We start from the raw sequence: 22,857 nt of genomic DNA, 5'->3' as shown, positions 1-22,857 counted from the left end.
CTTAAACAATTTTGGTTGAAATTTATTGTATTAACTAACAGAGGTTATTCTCTCTAGTGATATAGCGTTTTCTATGATCACTTCTAAATGAAAGATTGAAATGGTTGAAATTTAAATTTCTTCTTTTAGTCTACCAGAGTTTACGAAGTGTCGCAATTAAATAACGAGGCTGGTGTCATAAATGTGATGTATTGCGAAGAAAGTTACAATTAACTTCTATCTCCTTCAATATACCCCTTCAATATCTATACCCCGCTGTACACGTGCCTTATATTGTACAAAGCAATGCCTTATGTCATCAATGTCACAGTGTTCAACAAGTCTGCCATTTTTCGTTTCATCTTTTCCACAGACTAAAATGTGTTCCATTCAATGGACTTTTCACTTTTGGAAATAGACAAGTCACAGGGAACCAGGTCTGGGAAATACGGATTATGGTCGAGCACAGGAACACAATTTGCTGCTAAAAACTGCTTCACAGAAAGAGCTTTATGGCCAGGCGCATTGTCGTGTTGGAAGATCCATGTATCGTTCTTCCAAAAATCCGGTCTCTTCTAACTTATTCTTTCCCCCAGCTTGATTAGGATTTCTTTGTAGTAGGTCTGATTCACCGTTTGGCTCTAAGGCACCCATTCAGTCATGATGATACCCCTGATATCGAAAAAAATGAATGGGTCCTGCTTTCACTTTCGATGTGTTAATTAGTGTTTTTTTTTTTTTTTTCATTGTTGGTGAGCTGGGAGACTTCCAGCGCATGGATTGACGCTTAGTGTCGGGGTCGTACTGGAAATTCCACGTTTCAGCTCATGTGGTGACACGTGTTAGCAAGTCTGGTCCTGCTTTCATTTTTACATGACGTCACACCAAATGGTCTTTCAAATGCGTTTTTGTTCCTGAGAGGTTTTTTTTTGGGACATTTTTTTCACAAACTTTTGTCATGTTTAAATTGTCGTGCAAAATTTACCTTACCGTCTCTTTGTTAATGTTCGTCATGTCTGCGATTATCGGAATGCTCAGATGTATGTCTTTCCGCTCAAGTTCAATAATTTATTTGAACATTTTAGTCCGTTCTTGAACTGAAAAAGCTGTCGGCTCGTTCATCATCTTCAATGACCTCCCTAATTTCTGAAAAGCTTTTTTGTCATTCGAAAACTCGCGCACGTGACATAGCATTATCACCATACACCTCTTTTAACATTGCACAACATCCCGTTGGTGTTTTGTTTAATTTCGCCAGAAATTTGATGTTGATGCCCTGCTCAACTTTACTGTTCACCATTATTCTGGCACTGTCCCCTTCATGCAAGAATGCAAATAAAAGAAACGATTTTGAATCATGAAACCAACAGTGGCTGCTCATGAAGTTTCAAGATCAGTAACACATCATTAGCTACCTCCCCCACGATCCTGCGCGACAGGAGGTGGGCAGTCTCGTTATTTAATTGCTTCACCTCGTATTCTCTCTTAATATTCCGATTTCTATGATTACTTTGAATTTAATGATTGAAGTGGAATAGAATGATATACAGACGGTGATCATAAAAATGGAAACACCTGTAGTTGGCAACACGTCAGAGGTATGGGTTGGCAGTGGTGTCGTGGCGCCCGCAGCGCCGGACCGCTGGTGGTAGTGTATTAGGTCGGTCTCCATACTACGTCAGGCGAAGTGGAACAACAGTGTCTAGTGGCTGCAGCAGACGGAGGTAGTGTAAACTGGAAGACCTCTCAGATTTTCAAAGAGGGCAAATTGTTCGTGTGCGGTTATGTGGAGTGAGTGTGACGGCAGTGGCTACTGTGTTAGGCGTGTCACGTGGGACAGTGTCGAAGGTGATCACGGCCTACACAACACGCGGGAAAACCACATCGGGGAAGCGGAAAAGTGGGCGGAAGATAATCATGACTGAAAGGTCACGCTGTGTATTAAAGCGCATTATCACTCAGAACCGTCGTGCCACTGCGGAATAAGTGACGGAGGAACTCAATCAGCACCTTCCCCACCCTATTTCGACAATCACATTCCGCCGCGAATTACATGACATGAACTTACGGGGTCGTGTTGCACCGACCAAACCGCTCATCAGGGAACATAACGCTTTCGCACGCCGTAAATGGTGCCGCGACCATGCAACTTGGACCGTTGAGGATTGGAAACGTGTGATATGGTCGGATGAGTCATCCTTCACCCTATTCCCAACCACGAGCCGTGTTTGTATGTAGCGAACGCCCAAAGAAACTTATGATCTGCAGTGTCTCCGCCCAACTGGGAAACATGGCGGCGGCTCGGTGACGCTGCTGGTCGCCATATCATGGTTTTCATTGAGTCATGTGGTCACACTTACCGGACGAATCACTGCCAACGATTATGTCTTAATTTTAGGAGATCACTTGCATCCTACGGTCCGGATGTTGTTCCCGGACAATGACGCCATCTTCCAGGATAATAATTCACCCATTCACACAGCTGGCGTTGTTGCAGCGTGGTTTGAGTAACATCGGTATGAAGTTCAACACCTCCCGTGGCCCGCCCAATCCCCAGATCTACGGTCAATGTTAGAGGCAGTTCGAGTATATAAAGTAAAACATACTTGAAACATAAATAGTATCAATCGGTATGATATATAATTTGTGTGATAAAGGAAAATAATAACAAAATATAAATTTGTCTTGACTAAAACGTTTTAAGAATGAATTGAAAATGAAATCATTCAGAGTCGGAAATAATTCCACAATTATGACGTTTAGGCTCTGAGAAACAATAATAGCAAGTCAATAATGACACAAGAACTGGCGGAATGAAAATGTTCGAGAAAGTTGGAGTATCTTGAGAAAAAACACGGACATAATGTTGTTAAACACAAACTATTTTAGCCGAGGATCGGACCAGAGTCCTACTCACCAGTGCAAACACTCTACCTCTGAGGAAATGTAAATGCTTTAAATAATAATAATTACATAAAACGCTGGCTTAAAATTATTCGGCAGGTATTGCCTTAAAAGGCAATAGTCCATTCACACTTTACTATCTCTATAGAATATTAAAGGTTTAATTTCATAACGCCAGTTGTGATTTTTTGCATTCAGCTGCAGGTATAATCATAACCATCCTTATTACTAATTATGTTTATTAATAACCGTTTATATATCAGTTTCCGGTCAATGTAGAAACCGGTGAGAAAACTGTTCTTGATGCTAAATATAAAATCTGACTATGCATGAGAAGATAGAGTACATAGTTATAACAGTTGTTATATCAGAGTTTGCTACTTTGTTAAGAAATACCATCGATTAAGAGAACACACACTTCAATGCTCATTTCTTCAAAACACGCATTTCAGTTATTTCCAGAGCTCAGGTTTTAACATACAGAAATTCTTACATACTAATTATTCTTAATCAATTGTTTTCATTTCCTAGGTTGTGATAAAGTGAATATCCTGTGAATATATTAGAGTTATATTTTTATATCTCATTGCGGTGCGATATCTTTTCATTTTAAAATATATAAACAAGGAGTACATTCACACTTTATTAAACCTGAAATGAACCTACCTTCTTATTATTGTTCTATGTAGATATTTTAATTTTTATGCCCTGATCGTACATACACCTCTAATGTTGTTCTTGTAATACAAATGCGTTTTATTTCTTATAATTAATATTTAATTAATGTAGTTTTTAACTTACTTTACAGGCATCTCTCCCACTTATATCAAAGGCACAAATCATGTTTTCAGTTATATATTGTGGATATTTGGTGTGCTGACGGCAGGCTTCAAGATCTAAAATAGGAAGATCCACTTCCAGCAGTATGCTTGAGTACAAGTCCGCTTCGTTGTCTTCAGGAGCTTTCGTCATTCCAAAGCCGATGACTGTAGCATTTTTACCTTTGTATTCTAAACCTGTTTAAAGAGTATACTTGAAATCTCGATATCTCTTCCTATAATCCTGTCTCGCACACACACACAATATATATATATATATATATATATATATATATATATATATATATATATATATAAAACTGGGTCCTCCAGAAAATGAAGAATACTTGTACAGCAACAAAATAGATAATTAAGAAAATCTATATTTACAATAACACCAAATCTATCATTATTTTTTGCAAGTAATACTCACTGTTATTAAGGCTCTTATTATAACGAAATAAATTGTTTCTTTAATACCAATCTAATACCCGTAAACTGGCAATGAGTGAAGGCATGAAGTTGCAGGAAGATAGTAAACTATATTTGTTTATTTACACAGGCTTACGCCGCACAATAACATCCCACTTTCGCAACTACGTCCTTTTCGGTTAGCTCACTTCTCTGCTTCATCTGAGCTGGGTCTCATCGTTGTGCAGCCAAATATATATACTCACATTTTTTCGAACAGACGGCTAAAATAGAGGATCCCACTAAAAGTGATGTCCACGGTGTTTGAATATTTGAGAATATAAACTTTAGGCAAGTCGAACAAACGTATTTTGGAAACGTCAGAAATTAAGTATTATGTAGGTCAACAGTGTAGCATATTTACAACGAAAGAAAAAAACGTGTACTATAAAACTGCAGTGGACAAAATATACTACTAAATAAAATGAACTAAAATTTTAGGACAGCCGCTTTACCAATCTTTCACAAATATTTCCCAGAAATTTCGAAATATCTCCTACATAACGTTCACTCAGTTTACCTAGGCTAAAAAAGCGTGCTCTAAAACCAATGTTCACCAAAATTTGACAGTAATGCTCGATACAAGAATAGAGGGCATGTTTTTATTTTCTTAGCCAGTAAAAGATAGACGATGGTTCTCAGTTGCAGTGTTATGAGAATGAAGCATTCATTTCATATAGAAAGTATGTATCCAATCGTCAGTCAGAGTAGCATTACACGAATTCGATTTTAGAAAACATAAAAAGTACAAAACATAATTCATTACTAGGAAAGTAATGCCAATGGCATTTGAGATTGCAAAACCTTAGTGCTAGTGGAACTCACGACAAATGGTTAGATATTAGATATAAGAGCCTATTTTGAGACTTTTGGAAGACTTCGGCACTTTATCGGAAACAACGGATATGGATTTTTTCAACAGCTACATTGTTGATTCGTGAGAACGCTCGGCCATACGTAACTACTTCAACACTATAAATACCGCAATAGCTTTTTTGGATGTTTTTTTTTTTTTACTCCCATATGTACAATACGGATTTGGTGACTAAGGAATTTAATCGTTTCCTAGTCCTGAAGAAGTTTCTTAGGAAATATTACACAAACATTAACTTCATTGGTTCAGTCATTGACAGTACTGAGTTTGTTTCGGATTCGAAAACTTGTTACACATTCTGAAAGATGGATCAGTAACGATAATACTCGTGTAAAATTGTAGTGTTTGTTGAGTATTGTTATTTAAAAGAGTTTCTTTACTTTAATATATTTATATTTATTAGTTAAATTGATCTAGTAATTTAAAGGCACGCCTAAAGAAGAACAACATAGCACAATCTCTGACGCTTGCTCAGATACGTTGTTCTCATTACTGACGTACTTACAATGAATATGTGGTGTTATTCAAGATAGATGTTACGAAAAATTCAAGGTTATATATATAGTTTCAATAAACGTCATTGATCAAATAGCCACCCTTCTTAGTAACAGGTAGTAACAATTGAGGCAAGGATACAAGCGCAGTGCATCAGCAGCATTACCAAAACACTAAATAAAATAACTTCTATTTCGGAAGAATACATAAGTTTGTGTTACGAAATGACTGTAACAAGCTATGCATATGTATCTTCGAAACAAAGAAACCGTTAAGGGACTGTTTGATCAATTTCAGAAAATCACGAACGTGTGAGATGCCACCTAAAGACGCAGAGAAATAGTTCTTATCGAGAATGTAACGTATGGTTACAAAAGAAAAATATATCAGGAGATAATTTATAAATTTAGGTAAACGATAAAGAATTTTCTTAACTGGTAAATCACCACTATTTAGTACGGGTTGTAAATCATATATATATGATTTACTTCATATATATAAAGTTAAATAGAATTTTCTTACACAACTGAATCAACCTATACATTCAATAACCTCGAGTATCACTATACTTTCAATACTCTTAGCGATTTGGATATGAAATCCTAATTTAAGGATTCTGGTTGAACTTACCTTGTAACTTCCATCCCCCAATTTAAACCAAGTGGTATTCCTATTTCTGAGGTGCGAGTTTGGATCAACCTTTCTTAGGAATGGGAGTAGCACTTGGGTTAGATTGGGGGAGAGAGGTTAAAAGGTAAGTTCAACCAGAATCGTTAAATTTGGACTTCATATCCAAATCAGTGAGAGTATTGAAAGTATGGTGATACTCGAGGTTATTGAATGTATAAGTTGATTCAGTTGTATAGCAAAATTCAATTTAAATTTATCATTAGATTTAGAACTCGTATTGAATAGTGGTGATTTACCAGTTTTAAAAAAAAAATCTTTCTCAGTTATTTTTATATGGGAAATAATTGTTGCCTTAATAAATTCATAAGGCGAACATATACTAGACACAGTATATTAAAAATAAATGTTCCTGTACATTATAATTCTAAAGTCATTCCACATTGACGATAAGAAAACGAATACATTTGTTCATTTGTGGTGGTTACTAAACATTGCCCACCCTCAGTGTGTGTGTGTGTGTGTGTGTGTGTAGTTCGTAGAGTACGTATAGTAAGTAGAATTTTCTGGTTACATTTGTTATTTTTCTCTTTGCTCTTGTATTAAAATGGAAACGAGAAACGAATCTATCTTTATAAATATTCCCGAAGATGAGGTTTTCACTATCGATCTAACGGAATATTCAACTTTGAGTAGCATACCCTTATATTCATCGGTACCTGTTCGAAGTACTAAAAGTAGTTCTCACAGTGATAGTAATAGAATATGTGGGTTGAATTAGCAAATTGCAACAGTAGGATCGAGTGATATACTGGAAATACCTAGGGTGTGCGGAATTAGTGATTTTAACCCTTTATATTCCGGAAATCCTCCAGTGTGGCAGGAAAATTCGTGGCAGGATAATGAAGATTTAGGATTTACTTATACTTGTGGATATCGTATGCCTGTTATGAAAAATCCAACTCCTAGTAGACTTTATGTTCATTTTGATGAGAATTGTATGATTAACCCTCAGATGACAGTAAAAGCTGTCCAAAAGTTCCAGGACAATGTAGATTTCCTCGTTTCCCATCTAAAGTCAGTCCTTACTCTGGAATAAGTTATAGGATAAGTCAACCAATTATTAATAGGCTATTGTTCGATCAGGGACATATATATATATATATGAGAAGAGTATAGGAAATAGGGATTATCCTAATTGGAATTAAAGTAACCCGGTTCAAACCAGATATGATAACAGAAAAATACAATCTTCAATTTGTGTAGGAAATCATTTGAATTGGACGAAATTAGATGAAAATAACATTATTAACCATAATTTTAAGAACATTTCTGGAGTTTTGGATAACCGATTCTGAGATTTCAGTAATGTAAATGTGTATAATAGCTTTATAGTTTAGATTTTTTGTTACGAATACAGAAGTTCTTGACTGACTCTTATTATCCATTGGATATGGTTTTAATGGCATCTTCTGTAAAATGCAGTGCAGCATTTTCAAAAGAAATACAATCAGCGATGTTAGCTAATATTCCCTGGGAGATTTTAAAGGAACGTCTAATGTCGGATTTTGTTACGCCTGTGATGAGGAGTTCGTTAATTGCGGACCGAATTTAAAGGAAAATGGGAGTCAACGAACTAGTAGAACACTCTATTGATTCTGTGGTTAATGCATCGAAGTTGTTAAATTTTACTAGATCTGATATGGAATTAATGTCCATAATTGTAAATGGTTTTAATGCTGAGTTTAAATTTAAATGTTTAGGTAATACTATTCCTATTAGTTTGCAGGCAATTACGTAATAAGGTTTTTGAGTACCAACAGTAAAAGTGTTCCAAGGTTGAAAATCTTAAGTTAATAACTAACTAACTAACTAACTCTATGGCCTATGGAACCCGGAGGTTCAGTGCCGCGTTCACAAAAGCTCTCCACTGACTTCTATCCTTAGCTAATTGCATCCAGTTTCTACTTTGTATTCCTATCTCTGCGAGAACCATCTTAATATTGTCCTCCCATCTGCGCCTAGGTCTTACTAATGGTCGTTTTCCTATGGGCCTACCAGTCAAGACTTTGAAAGCGTTTCTACTTTCTTCCATTCTAGCTACATGACCTGCCCACCTAAGCCTCCTAGACTTGACGACCCTAACAATGTTGGGTAAACCGTATAAACTATGTAGTTCCTCGTTATGAAGCTTCCGCCATTCCCCATTCTCGTTCCTCTTGGGTCCGAATATTCTTCTCAGGATCCTGTTCTCAAATACTTTCAGCCTATGTTCTTCCCTCAGAGTAAGCGACCATGTTTCGCAACCATACAGAACAACAGGCATGATTATCGTTTTATATATTTTAAGCTTCAAATTCCTCGACAGAATTCGCGACGACAAGAGATTTTGAACCGAATAGTAACACGAATTCCCTGCTTTTAGTCGACATTTAATTTCTTCGTGAATATGATTTTCGTCTGTTAATATTGATCCTAAATATTTGAAAGTATCTACTTTATCAAAAGCATTCTTTAATATTTTAACGCCTCCACAATTTGCCGTATTACGGTCCCGACGCACTTCCATGTCTTTAGTTTTCTCTGCATTTACTTCTAAACCCATGTCCCTGCAAGCGTTTAATAAGATCTCTGCATTTATTTCTACTGTTCTCCTATCATCCCCTATTAAATTTACATCATCAGCATATGCCATAACCTGGTGAATGCCGTTCAACTCTAGGCCCTGGTTGCTATCTTTGATTTTCCTTATGGCGTATTCCAGCACAAAGTTAAATAATAATGGCGACAACGCATCTCCTTGTTTCAGGCCATTTTCGACGTGGAAGCTCGTGGACAAAAATTTTCCTACCCGGACTTTACTTTGGGATTCACTTAAACATATCTTAATTAATCTAATTAGCTTTCTCGGTATTCCAAGTTCTGTAAGAACGTTGTATAATGTTACTCTCCTAACCGAGTCGTAAGCCTTTCTAAAATCAATAAATAGTTGATGTACCGGGGTATTGTATTCCCACTTCTTTTCGAGTATTTGGCGAATGGTAAATATTTGGTCGATAGTTGATCGATTTCGTCTAAATCCGCACTGATAATCTCCAATAATTTCATCTGCGTATGGAGTCAATCTTGCTAACATAATATTTGAAAGGATTTTATAGGATGTTGACAGAAGAGAAATGCCTCGATAATTATTACAGTCAGTTTTGTCGCCTTTCTTGTGAATTGGAACAATGATTGACTCTTTCCACTCTTGTGGCAATTCTTCCTTGTTCCAGATAAGGAGAATGAGTTTGTGTATCTTGTTCCACAATTTTTCGCCTCCCGCTAAAATTAACTCAGCCGGAATTTCATCTACACCCGGAGATTTTTGTTTCTTTAATTTCTTTATAGCGGCTTCCACTTCTATTCGATTGGGTTCTGGAATATACGGTTCTGCGGTGTGTATCTCCTTTTCTCCACGCACATTACTTTTTGGCTGCGTGTTCAGCAAATCGTCAAAGAAATATTTCCATCTATTTAAGAGGCTATCCGTATCGGTGAGAACTGTTCCGTCTGATTTCTTTAATATATAAGCACGAGATTGATAGCCTTTCTTAAATTCGCTGATACCCTTATACATGTCCCGAATATTTTTATTTTTACTATTATCTTCAAGTTCCTTAATTTTAGCTTTCAAAAAATCCCGTTTCTTTGTTCTAAAAGTTTTGGAAGTTTCCCGCCTGATATCTGCGAAATTTTGTGTAGTTGTTTCATTCGGATTTTGTAGCCACCGTAATTTTGCCTGTTTTCTTTTCTCTGCTAGTTTAATGCATTCTTGGTCGAACCATGGTTTGTTCCTACGTATTTCCGCGTGTCCCAATTTTTCTATTGCTGTACTTTTAATACTATCTCTAATTTCAATCCAAGTATCCTCAACACTAGTGCACTCCGAGTCTTCTAAAACCGCGAATCTATTCGAAACTTCAATCTGGTATTCCTCTCTTACCTGGCTCTCTTCTAATTTCTTTAAATTAAATCTCTCCGTTTTCGGACATTGAATATTACCTTTATTCAGCGATAATCTCTCCCGTATTATCGCTACTACCAGGTAGTGATCAGTGTCACAATCAGCCCCTCTAAACGACCGGACGTCAATTGTGCTAGATTGTCTTCTTCTATCTACTAAAACGTGATCAATTTGATTATGTGTTTTTCCGTCTGGTGATGTCCAAGTGTATTTATGAACGTCGCGATGTGGGAATTTTGTACTCTTCACGATTAGGTTTTTGGATGTTGCAAAGTTCACGAGTCTAACACCGTTGTCATTACTTTCCTTATGCAAACTTTCGTTCCCTATAATCGGTTTGAAAATATCCTCTCGTCCTACCTTCGCATTGAAATCCCCTAATAGAATCTTCATATGGTATCGCGGGAGTTGGTGAAATATCCGTTCCACTTCTTCGTAAAAACTATCTTTTATATCGTCACCCTTATCTTCAGTTGGAGCATGTACATTTAAAACAATAATATCACACCACCGTCCCTTAAGAGTAATAAAAGAAAGTCTGTCAGTAACAAATTCAACCCGTTTAATTGCTTGTAATATTCGTTTGTGAACGAAAAACCCTGTTCCTAACTGGTGATTTTTATTTCCTTCCCCGTAAAAGAACGTAAAATTTCAGGAATTCTCAGATCCATTTCCTTCCCACCTAACTTCCTGAAATCCTACTAAGTCCATCCTGTATTTCTCTAACTCACTCGTTACAGATTTTAACGCGCCTGCCTTATAAAGACTTCTAATATTCCATGTTCCAAATCTCATGTCCATTTTCTTTTGCTGATGTCGTGCCAAGTTATCAGTCCTTGTCCGAGGCTTTTGTGAATGTTTCTGAACAAGTACCTTTTTTTACAGGATGAGGGTGTTAGCCTTACCCAAACCCCCAAGCTGGAGGACCACTCCTAGTCGTCTGTCCGCGACTGCTTATTCAGTATATTCGCAGCTAACCTCTATATCTAGAGGCCTTCTCCTCGATCCGCAACCTGAGGACGCGCCATGCCGTGGTGACAGGAACCCACGTTACACGGTCTTAAGTTAATGAGTAAAGAAAATAAAATTGAAAAGTATGTTATTAATCTTAGATCCCGTAATATGTGAGTTGCGTACAAAATAAGTTTCATTTAACTTATAATAGAGAACGCGGAGTGATGTTTGCTTAAATACAGGTGGACAAAGAAGAAACATGTATATAAGTTTTGGAATAAAAATTGCAAAGATATGTATGTACAGTCGGGGACAAATGTGTGAGATTCATGGACCAGTGATTTCAATACTAGAAAAACAGTACTTTCCGTTGTGCGAAATAAGAGGGTACCACTGAGTGGTCGAGTGAATGGAATGAACGTTGGGATACACATATATACTGGCAGCTCTTTTAATTTTATATACGTAGAATGTTAGAAAAGCTTAAAATAAATCCGAATCAATGGAAGAAAGTTCAACTTTTCGAAGTGGCTAATGTTGCGGGCAAATCGGTTTCGAATGAGGAAGTTATATTGAACATTGAGGTGCCAGGAGTGAAGCAGTTGGTTTTCGAGTTGTGGATTAGTTCCCATGCAGCATTTTATTAGGAATGCCATATTTGAAGGCATTGCAAGCAAAGGTAAACTTTGCGAATTATATACTTTGTTTACGTAACGGTTTAAGACGAACATCTATACATTGGTTAACTGAGGCCATTCCGACTTTAGTTCATTTTTCCTATGCTGGATGAGATGAATTCACTAAGGGTGAAGACCATTTGGCCCCTTATATCTATTTTTGCTTGCGTCCTTCTCAGAATATAGGAACAGCGTTCTATAGAAATTTAGCTTATAAAAATTATTGGAATCCAGTGTTCAGTGTAAACGGTCCTTGGAGGGAATTGAAGAGGAACCATCGGAAGTGCCAAGCAGTATTGATATGTCAGGAGATTTGACAGGACATTCAGTTATGACTACCAGGAATGAGGTTTTCCGTCCGCAAATAACGAAGAATAGTGTATCGCCAGAAAGGTTAACGCTACGATCCTCATTGCAGTCGAAGAAAAGATTTACATCGGGTGGTGTGATTGGAAAGTGCACACCATTAGTAGGAGGATCAACACTTGGTAACCGTAATAACGAGTTATCGAACGGTAATGAGAATTCGAGAATAGAAGAGTCGAATTCGGGGGTCGTTTACCTCGTCGATACGTGGTACTGGATTTGCATTCGGTAATACAGATGGCCATTCACTGATAAAATTTAAGGTGTTGAACTTAGAAGGAAGGGATATATATGGACAGAAATTGAAGGAGGAAGTTAAACCTAGAGTTATAGGTAGTCAATTCCTAATTAAAAATCAGAGGTTTCTTCAGGAGATAGTGGTGGTCAATCTCACATTTAAAATAAGGGACTTATATCAGGAGAAATGACTAACATATACTAAACTCAAAAGTTGCCATTTAACTTAAGTGATAGGAATGATTCCTCCTTATATCAAGTAAAAGTGTGCACACCTGTAGTTCATGGTGACCAAATCACAGGTTCTTGTTTAAGGTTCAGATCAGGGTGTATCAATGACCAGTTTCATAATTTCAATATGATTCATCTAGAGATAATTATAATTATATTGCATTATATCCAATTCAGGGGTTTAAGTCAAGAGACATAGTTTGCCAATTTTAATATCTAATGATAGGTTAACATCAGGATCCATGAGAGGACATATGATAAAGAATGATAAACATCTAACGATACAAGAGATATCTAATTCTGCGGATCAAAAGGTAAATGGATTTAAAGTCAGTAGATAGGAAAAACCATTTCAGAGCTAAGGTCACCTTTAACATCTGGTGTTACTGAAGGCCATTTTGGACAGCGTAGTTTACCATTAACCTCTGTGGTTTCGGATGTTTATAATCAAGGACATCGGCTGACCTTGTTGGCCAGTTGAGGGAACCCAATATATCTATTATATGAGGTGCTATGGGATACCCATATGGAAATATTTGTGAGTGTGGTGAATAAGTTGATATGAGTGACCATTCATGAAAAGTTAATGAACCGTTTACATCAAGCGGCTTGTGTGGCCATTCAAATAGCCTTAGTAAATATGGTAAATAATGAGACATGGGTGGCCAGTTTTAATCAACCTTGTGAATATGTTCAACCAGGTGACATAGGTGGCCTTTTAATTTAACTTAGTGCACAACCTAGATCAGGTGACAAGGAAGACCAAAACAACTTAAAGGTTAATACAGCGTGCTTTAAAAAGAATTTTACCTCCAATATTGCAAAGAATGAAGAGGCTCAAATGCATTTTCTGAGAAACAACAGTTTTCTAATACTAAGTCTGACATTCCTGATATCGATGAACGAATTCACATCGATTTAATGAATTATTCCGTAATATGGATGGAACTTCTCAAGATTACTCCTTAGGGGATAAACCTTTAATTACAAAGGTGAAAAACTCTAACACACAGAGTGAAAAACCAAGTCAAAGGCCTTGATCAGAAAGTCCTAATGATAGTGATGGGAATCACATTAACCGTGAAATTCGGCAATTTGTTGACGACTTAAAGGTTAATTATTCTCATGTTATTACATCAAAGATAGGTTGCTTGTAATATTGTGAATGTAAAATATATTTGGAAGATCCAAAGGTATTTCGACATAATCGCTTTCCGATTCCTGAGCCGAAACAAATAAATTTAATACCTTACTCAGAAATTATTGAATGAAGATATTATAGAAGAAACTGATTGTTCGGAATATGACAACAGTTGCATTCTAGTTAAGAATCGCAATGGTAGCCATAGGCTTGTAGGTAATTACACTCAAGCGAAATTTATGATCTTAGGGGATGTTTTTCCCACTCCTAATATGGAAGAATGTTTGGCTAGTTCAGCTGATTGTCGTTTGTTTTCTAGGCTAGATTTGTCCAAAGCTTATCAAATTCTTATTAGTGAAGAATCTAGGTCGATTACAACAATCGTTACTCGCAAGGGATGCTATAGATTTATCCGTGTACCAATTGGAATAAAGACAGGTAGCAATTTATTAGCTCGAGCAATGATGAAAATCTTAGGAGATCTAGAAAATGAAGGAGAAAAGGTATTCTCCAATGATATCTTGTGTGCTTTGACAGATTTTGAACAACATAAAAGGGTAGTTATAAAAGTATTGGGTCGTCTTCGAGAACATGGTTTAACAATTTCGCAGGAGATATTTTGTTTTTGGAAAAAATAAGATTATGTATTTTGGATTCATAGTCGATGGTGATTCAATAGAAATTGATCCAACTCGTATCCAGGCAATTAAAAAATGCCCTCTCCTAAAAAGAGGAAAGCTTTAATGAGATTCGTAAGGATAATAAATTTTCTTGCAAAAGTTGTACCTAATGTACAAGATATATTGGCTCGCTTACTGACTCGACCATTAGTTGAACAACTTTGTAGTTTTGAGTTTACCATTCAGCATATTAGATCAGGGGAGAATCAGGTTGTTGATTTATTGTCACGCCTTTATGATTCCGTACAATTTGACCTAAGAGAATCATCTTTAGGAAATAGTATTATAGAAAATAGTTTAGCTAAGGTGAATATTTGGAAACAACCATCTGCACATAAACCAGTGTCAGAATCCGAAAGGTTGGATCCAGAATTTAGTAAAATCATTAAAGACATAGAATCTGGCCAAGTTGAGGATAGTTATTTAATTGGTGTTAAGTTATTATTAAAGAAAACTAAAGCAGTTTCAAATCGATATAGAATTCCAGTTAATGTAAATTTGAAAAGATGTAGTTTGGACTATTATATAATGAACAATTCACAGTTGGACACTCAGGAATAAGGAGAACATTCGCTAAAATAATGAAAAGGTATACTTTGTTAAAAATAAATGAGGATGAAATTAGTTTGTAAAGACTTCTGAAATCTGTCAAAAGGTAAAAGAGTATAATAAAAGAAAAATGGGTTAATTAGGGTCTAAAGTCATTAGTCGTATAGATCAGAAATGGATGTGTGATCTTGGAGGCACTTTATCACGATCCAATGGCTTTAAATACTTTTTGATTTGTGTAGATAATGCAACTCGTTTCGATATGCTAGAAAAAATATCTAATTTAAACGCTAAAGTAGTTGTTAATAAACTGTATGAGCTGTTCTGTAGATATGTGTTTCCAGAAAGCTTGTCAACGGATAACGCAAATACATATACCTCGGAAACATTAAAAACTTTTACGTATAGTGTTGGTATAAAACATATCAGATTTTAGCCACATTACGCTGAGGTGAATGTATCGGATTGATTCATGAAAACTTTAAAGGCGACGCTTAGGGCTTACTATTCTGAACCTCAAACTGATTGGGCAAAAAATATTTACGAGTTACAATATAGCTTGAATATTTCAGAACATTCAGGTTTGAAGACAGCACCTAATGAATTATATTATTTATGGTCGACCGTTTACCATCCTGTTAGAGAATCATTTGTGCGTGTCCGATCAGATTGTAAATAAAAAAGATCAAGCGCAGGTTTGGAAATTAGCAATCGAAAATATGAAAACGTCATACCAAACTCGTAAGAAAATATTTGAAAAATAAAAGCAATCTTTATATGTTAACATAGAAGATTTAATATTGATTAAATCTCGTGTAAGGAGTCCCCTTAGCGATAACTCAACTAAAAGCGTTGCAAATAAATTGATTGGCCCGTATACTATCGAGAGATGTCTTACAAAAAGCACTATTTTAGCAGTTAATACATATAATGATAGAGATTAAAAGAATGCCCACGTTTCACAAATAAACAATTTTGCCAGCATGAATCGAGATGGATCAATAAATGTGGGGTCAATAAATGACTAGACTAAAGTAAATAATATGTATATTTAAATTGTATTGTCAATAATGAATTGTTTTTATATTTACAGTTGGAATTAAGTCTCATCAGAAATGTCCTATGTAACTCGATGTTGACTGAAGCTTGACCAAGCAGAACCCGAATTTAAAAATAATAGAGGACTATGGTGACTTTTAATCAAACATTGTTTAGAGTATGTTAAAATTCCGAAATGTACATGCATGTAAAAACTTAAGAATGATTTGGATTTTAAAATTGTTTAAAATTTGCATTTTATTAAAAAGTAAGAGAGAATAATAGATTTAGAATTGTTTCGAATTTAAATTTGAAAATATTAAATATTAAATTCAAAGTTTTTAATTCGTGCAGATGAATCAATTAATTATTTAATTCCATGTATATATGTTGAGAAGAGAATATTATTTATTAAATTAAAAAGATAAGAATTAGACATTTACCAGTATGTGAAATTCAGAGATATAAAAAATGCTTTTCCACTTTTTTATTTTTCACACAGGTGGTCAATTGTAATGTACGGTTAAAAATATTTGGAGATAATTTATAAATTTAGGTAAGCTGATAATAAATTTTATATGTGATATTTTTCACAGTGGGGTTACCAACCCTGACAGTGCTCTAGTGACAGAGGTAGAAGACTGCTTCCGCCATTCTGGTTGAATATCGGTAGCGGTGTATATCAACGAATGGGAAGGAGGATGAATGGTCCACATGGGCTTGAAATGTCTATTAGAGTCGAGTAAAAGAAAGATAAATTATCGGAATTATTTAGTTTACTTTATGTGCAGTAATAATAAGGTTATTTGGCGAAAGTTACTTTGCGAGTCGTGCATATTACTTTTTTCCTAGTTTGATTACAAGCGAAAACACGACTGATTTTTCGAGAGAGTGAATATGTGTGAGCTTTGGTAAGGGTTACCTTTATTTTTTATTAATATTTGCTTCATTTTTTCTTTTTTATTTTGTTACGTTTGTTTAATGTTGTGTTGTGTTTTGTGACTGGTTTTGTAGAGCTGTTTGAATGGATGAGTATGTGCGTGTGTGTGTGGCACTCGCGATAAGAAATTGATTTGCTTACAATCTCTCTTTTTGCCAATTGGCTATTCGCGGTTCCGTCAGGGATGCGTTACGGATAATAATCTTTGTAGTTTTAAATTTGTACCCAAGTTGTTTGAGGCCCATTCATTCTTTCTCCCCATTTCTTCGTTATATATAGAGAAGTCTCAGTATCCGAGGAAGTATCACTACTTATTTGTGTAAATCAAGATTGTGTATAGAGAAGGAATATAATAAATGTATTGTAAGATTTCACTTAAAGGAAGTACAATTTTTTATCTTTTGTAAAAATAAAATGCAATACTCTCATCCTAAGTAATAATGATCTGCACTAGCTCCGGCCTGTAGTCTCTTTTCCCGTTTCTGACTCCTTGTTGTATTCCTATTTCTGAGGTGATGGTTTGGATCAATCTTTCTCTGGAATGGGAATACCACTTGGGTTAGACTGGGGGGGGGAAGGTTACAAGGATAAACTACGATGTTAACCAAAACAGTGAAAAATACACCAAGAAAAATCATTGCATACGTTGTTTAGTCTGGTTAGTGTATCTTATGGTACACCTCTGTAAGACAATCGTTATAAATTATTCTACGTACAAGCTTAGAGTTTTGAAGAACAAACTCTCAGGTGATTACTTTAGGCATGCTTAGTATTTCTCTGATTTCTATAATATATAATGACTAAGGCAGCACCTCAATTACTTGCGAATGCGATTGCGAGTTTTCCAGCAAGTGTAAATAAATTGGAGTGCTTCGACTAGTTCCGGCCTGAGAATTCTGAAAACCGACGAAAAGATGCGAATGCGAACGATATCAACCTGCTGGGATTGTTCGACCGAATTCGTGCGAATGGAGAGTCGTCTAAAGAGGATTTGAGCACTACATGAAAGAAAAAGTTTGTTTTGCCTGAAAGAAGACGACGTTGGGAGGTACGTAGATAAAAAAATATAACATAAAAGTAAAATAAAGATGGAAATAGATGTTGATGCTTTAATAAATTGTGTTTTAGATAAAGTTTTGTTGTAGATCTAAATTCATCCGAACTTCCAAGTTTCTAATAAATTTAAATGTATTTACCGAAGTTCACTAAATTCCAGAAGGAAATATTTTCAAAAATACAAAGCAGGCAATACAATAATTGTACAAATTCAAATAGACCTCTTGCAGATATCATTATATTAAATTTAGAGTTAGCACCTGAGGGAAGCATATCGGCAAAAAATTTAGATTTATCGCTTCAAACAAAGGGAAAGAAGATAATCTGCCGTACTAACTATATACAAATGACAGTATTAGGTAAGTTTTCTTCCTTTAAGTTCAAAGCTATAAAACATGATTAACATTATTAAGTATGTAATAGAATGTGGGAAGTCTCATTCCAAAATACTAAAAAAAAACTTTTCCTTTTTTTGCTCTAGCTGAGGCAATAAGTTCTCCCTCCCCATTTCTTGATACAAAATATGTCATTTATCCACATTCGTCTTCTTCGTGCTATCAAGACTTTAAGGTACGGATTTTGAAGCAAAAATATTTAACATTTAAGCTGCGAAAGAGACATTGCACTCGATTCGTATTCCCAAAACTTCTATTCTAATCTAGTAGGGACAAATGAATTCGCGGTTCGCATTCGCAATCGCATTCGGATGCAATGGAGGCCTAACGGAGAAATGTTCCTCAAATGACACTCGCCTTCGTATGTACTCAAAGAGTAGGTGTTAACAAAACTGACGTTTGTAACAGTATTATACACTGCATGTGCCCAAAAGAAATATGACATCTCTATGCCCAAATGAGAGTGAATAGTGTGTGAATGTTTCCAGAGAAAATTCCCATTCTCTTCTCCAAAATGATAATCAATATTGAACATTCTCTTCATCAGGTCAGGCATTAGTTTTCCACTCAGAACGATTTGAAAAAGAAAGATTGGTATCAATGTTACGTTGCTACCTCCCATCCAGTGTTTCCTCCAGACATGTTGTTTAGGGGGAACTACCCCTCGGAGATCTAAGAGTGTCCCTCAGAAGAGACCATAATAATGCGTCTATAATATAACAATAAATATAATAGTGCCAGCAGTGGCTAAACGGAATACTAAGTGTTCACCCACCGGAACAATTTTTTTTTTTTGAAAGAACGACTGCAGGTGACTATATAGTTAATGCGAAATCGGTTTTACTAAGCCATATAATTTTCAAGCAGTTGTGTTTTGAAGCAGTATTTTGATCTGTTTAAAAATACGTTTATTTCTCTGATCCCAGTAGCTTGCACAGCTCATTTGTATAGTATGTAACTATTCTGGAACATATAACCATTAAATATTATATTCTACTTTTGTTAATAAATAATAATAATAATAATAATAATAATAATAATAATAATAATAATAATAATAATAATAATAATACACTGAGAATACTGCTGATGAAAATAACGTTTCAGTTTAGGTTATTGCCCAAGATTTACTGTTCAGGAAGGAAATGAGTATATTTTGTCACTCATTAATGAATAGCCTATCTGCTCATAGGAGTTTAATGGTCCTTTCCTGCTTGAGTTCTTTATCCAATTGTTCTATTTAGGGAATTTGTCTTTCACTAAACTTTTGAAATTAAGAACTTTTCGGATCAATGCTTTCCTTTTACCTGTATAATTAAATTTCAAATGAAAATCAAGTGTATATCATTAAAATTCAAGTGTATCTACAGACTTTCAGATTCAATCGTTTTCATGGGAACGTTACATTAAAAGAGACAGGAAAATAATTATATGGAATACTATGGAAATAATCCGCCTATCTGCAATAATCATGAATGTTCTGATAAATTATTTTTAAATTATTAATTCCAATTCAGGAAATTGAATATTTAAAACAAGACAATACAATAATATAAATTCACATAATTGAGAAGAATTACCGTAAAATATGCTTTTCGAGTAGTAAAAACCTGAAAGTATTGTTAATTATTTTCGAATGTTAAAAATAAAATACCTAAAATTTCCTCTTGCTACGAGACAATAACGAAAACTTCAGGTGAATAAATTATAACTTATGAGAGGAAAATTTCGTTTCAAATATTTCTTTACTTTTATTTTAGTTTCATAGCTCAACAATCTAAGTCTTTTATTCTTATAAATGTCGCCCAACAAGATTGTCAACTAACATGTTATTTAACAAAAATCTCTTGAATAATATTTTTTGGGAGTGCCTTTATTATAATTTGCATATCAGTGTAGCCATGTTCATTTGCATTAAGCCAGATTATTTTGAGCAGGTTATATCCATGCGCATTGTTATTTTCTTTGTTATATCTATGGTGTGTTATGTCCTGTAACTATAATGTATAATTCAAACAAGTTTGTATTTGAAACGTAATTGTCCTCCCTTTTATATTTCATAATTAGCTAGGGAACCACGGGCTTCACATCAGTAAGTATGTGCTATAAAATCACTACACCAGTTGAGGGTTAACTAATGCACATGTATGAGTAAGGAATACGCTTTCTTTAGTGATACCTAGAAATTAATCTATAAAATAATTCTGAAAATTATATGCAAGAATATACAATTGCATTGGTATTTTGTACCAACATTAAAAAAACAACTAAAAGTTCTCTTATGCGTTTAGAATTTTTGGGTTAGATATATTAGCTATTTTGCATACTTGTAAAATTCACGAAAAGTTAATCTCAAGAGCTGCTAAAATGAAATGATTATTAATATGTTAACATTAGACGTTTAGGTTTATATATAATATACACGAATGCATGAATTCCCCTTCTAAGATTTGGAAACTGTACTAAATTTGTAACTAAAATGTGTTTACTTCTTTGGAAATCAAAATTTACGTAAGGGAATCCTGGATTTAAAGTTACAGTTCATTCTTTCACATATAAGGATAAAATGGTGCATTATCTTTTTCTCGTGGTCTTAAATAACATTTTCCCATTTGCAAAACGTTTTAAGATTATTGCGTACTATCTAAAGCGAATGGAAAAATTATATTCCCTGTACTTACTAAGAATGAGTACCATAGTAGGCATCACCCTAGAGAACAATAAATAGACTTATAAACCTATGTAACTATACAATTATTCCAAACGGAATAATGTATCAACTGTTAAAATCTTAAATGATACTAACTACATGTTCGCTTTATTGTTAACCGAACTGTAATATAAATAAAGTTATAATTCCTTAAATTATGAAATTTATGTTCGCTTTCTTCCTCATTACACGAATTTTGATATATTTTTACAATTTATATCTTCAATAACAATGATGATAATATAAATACATTTATCTTGTTGTACATTAAATTAAATATCAAGTAATCAAAAAATAGTTCACTGAAGAAGTAAATATAAATTCAACCTTTGGAATCGATACTAAAATTGGAAATTTGATACATAATTGACATGTAATACTTTTTCACTGAATATGTGTTTCCATTGTGTTTTTTATGTCAATTTATAATACATTTATTGCCTAGAAGAACAGAAACGAAAATAACAATATCTGTACACATTGTATACTAATATTACAATTACATATTATTGATTTGATTTTGTTGATTGAACTTACGTTTAGATAGACAAATTGGTGGCACATCTCGCAATGAAATGGATAGATCCAACTCTATTAAGGCAATATCATTGTTAAATATACGTTCGTCATAATTTTCGTGCACATGAATATATCTTGCTTTCCTCTTTACAGCACATGCAGCTTTTTTTATATCTATGATATTCAATAGAATTTCTAGCTTTTCATATTCTATTTTATGTACATTCCTAGAATAGAATTCAGAGATAATATAAACGTTGTATTGTTTCTTATAATATACTTACAATTAACTAACTCTATGGTTTATGGCAAGCGAAGGTTGAATGCACACTCACAAAAGCTCTCCATCGATTTCTATCCTTAAACAACTGGATCTAGTTTGAACTTTGTATCTCTGCGAGATACATATTAATATTATTTTCCATCTGCGACTAGGTCTTCCTAATTATCGTTATCCAGTTGGACTTCCAGTTAAGACTCTGAAAGCGTTTCTACTTATTTCCATTCTGGCTACACGAACTGCACACTTGAGCCTCTTAGACTTGATTACCCCTAAGGTCAATCCATATGAAGCGTTCCGGAGCAGGTTGACTGACCATCTCCGAAAATAAAAGAAAAAGCTATGAACGTGACGAACCTTTTGTATAAAAAGATCAATGACACTATTCCCGTTGTTGTATGTACAAGTGTTCATCAATGGCGGCCATCTTCGTTGTCGGTGGAGTGATAATGTTTCCATTTCCAATCTTTTACGAAAACTACAGTTGTTCAGGACGTACGAAGCAGACGAACACCAAGCAAACAAGAATGGTTACAGAAGAGATTAAAGTACACGAAATGTATTTGCTCTTGCTTGTATATGCGTAAGCGTGGTTGCAAATACAAGAAATCACCACAAAAGTACAAAAAAATACACTTTTAGAGGGATTGCATTTTGGAATGTCATAACGTACGAGGTTATAACTTTTGCCCTAAATACTATTGCATGTAAACAGCCTGCAGAAATATCTACAACCATGATGCTACTGGCGCCGTAGATTTATTTGGATCTGAAATTTGAAGTCCATGTCATTTTCAGAGCGTTATATCTCAGAAAAGCAAAGTGCTAGAAGTTGCTTTTTAGGACACAAGAATAATATCTTTCAGATCTACTATGTGAATAAACTATTACAAAGAAATCAGGACTGATA

Source organism: Thermobia domestica, chromosome 1 (assembly GCF_964235325.1).
Source record: "Thermobia domestica chromosome 1, izTheDome1.hap1.1, whole genome shotgun sequence".
Taxonomy (NCBI): domain Eukaryota; kingdom Metazoa; phylum Arthropoda; class Insecta; order Zygentoma; family Lepismatidae; genus Thermobia; species Thermobia domestica.
The sequence above is the reverse complement of the archived record's forward strand: the minus strand, read 5'-3'. Positions refer to the sequence as shown.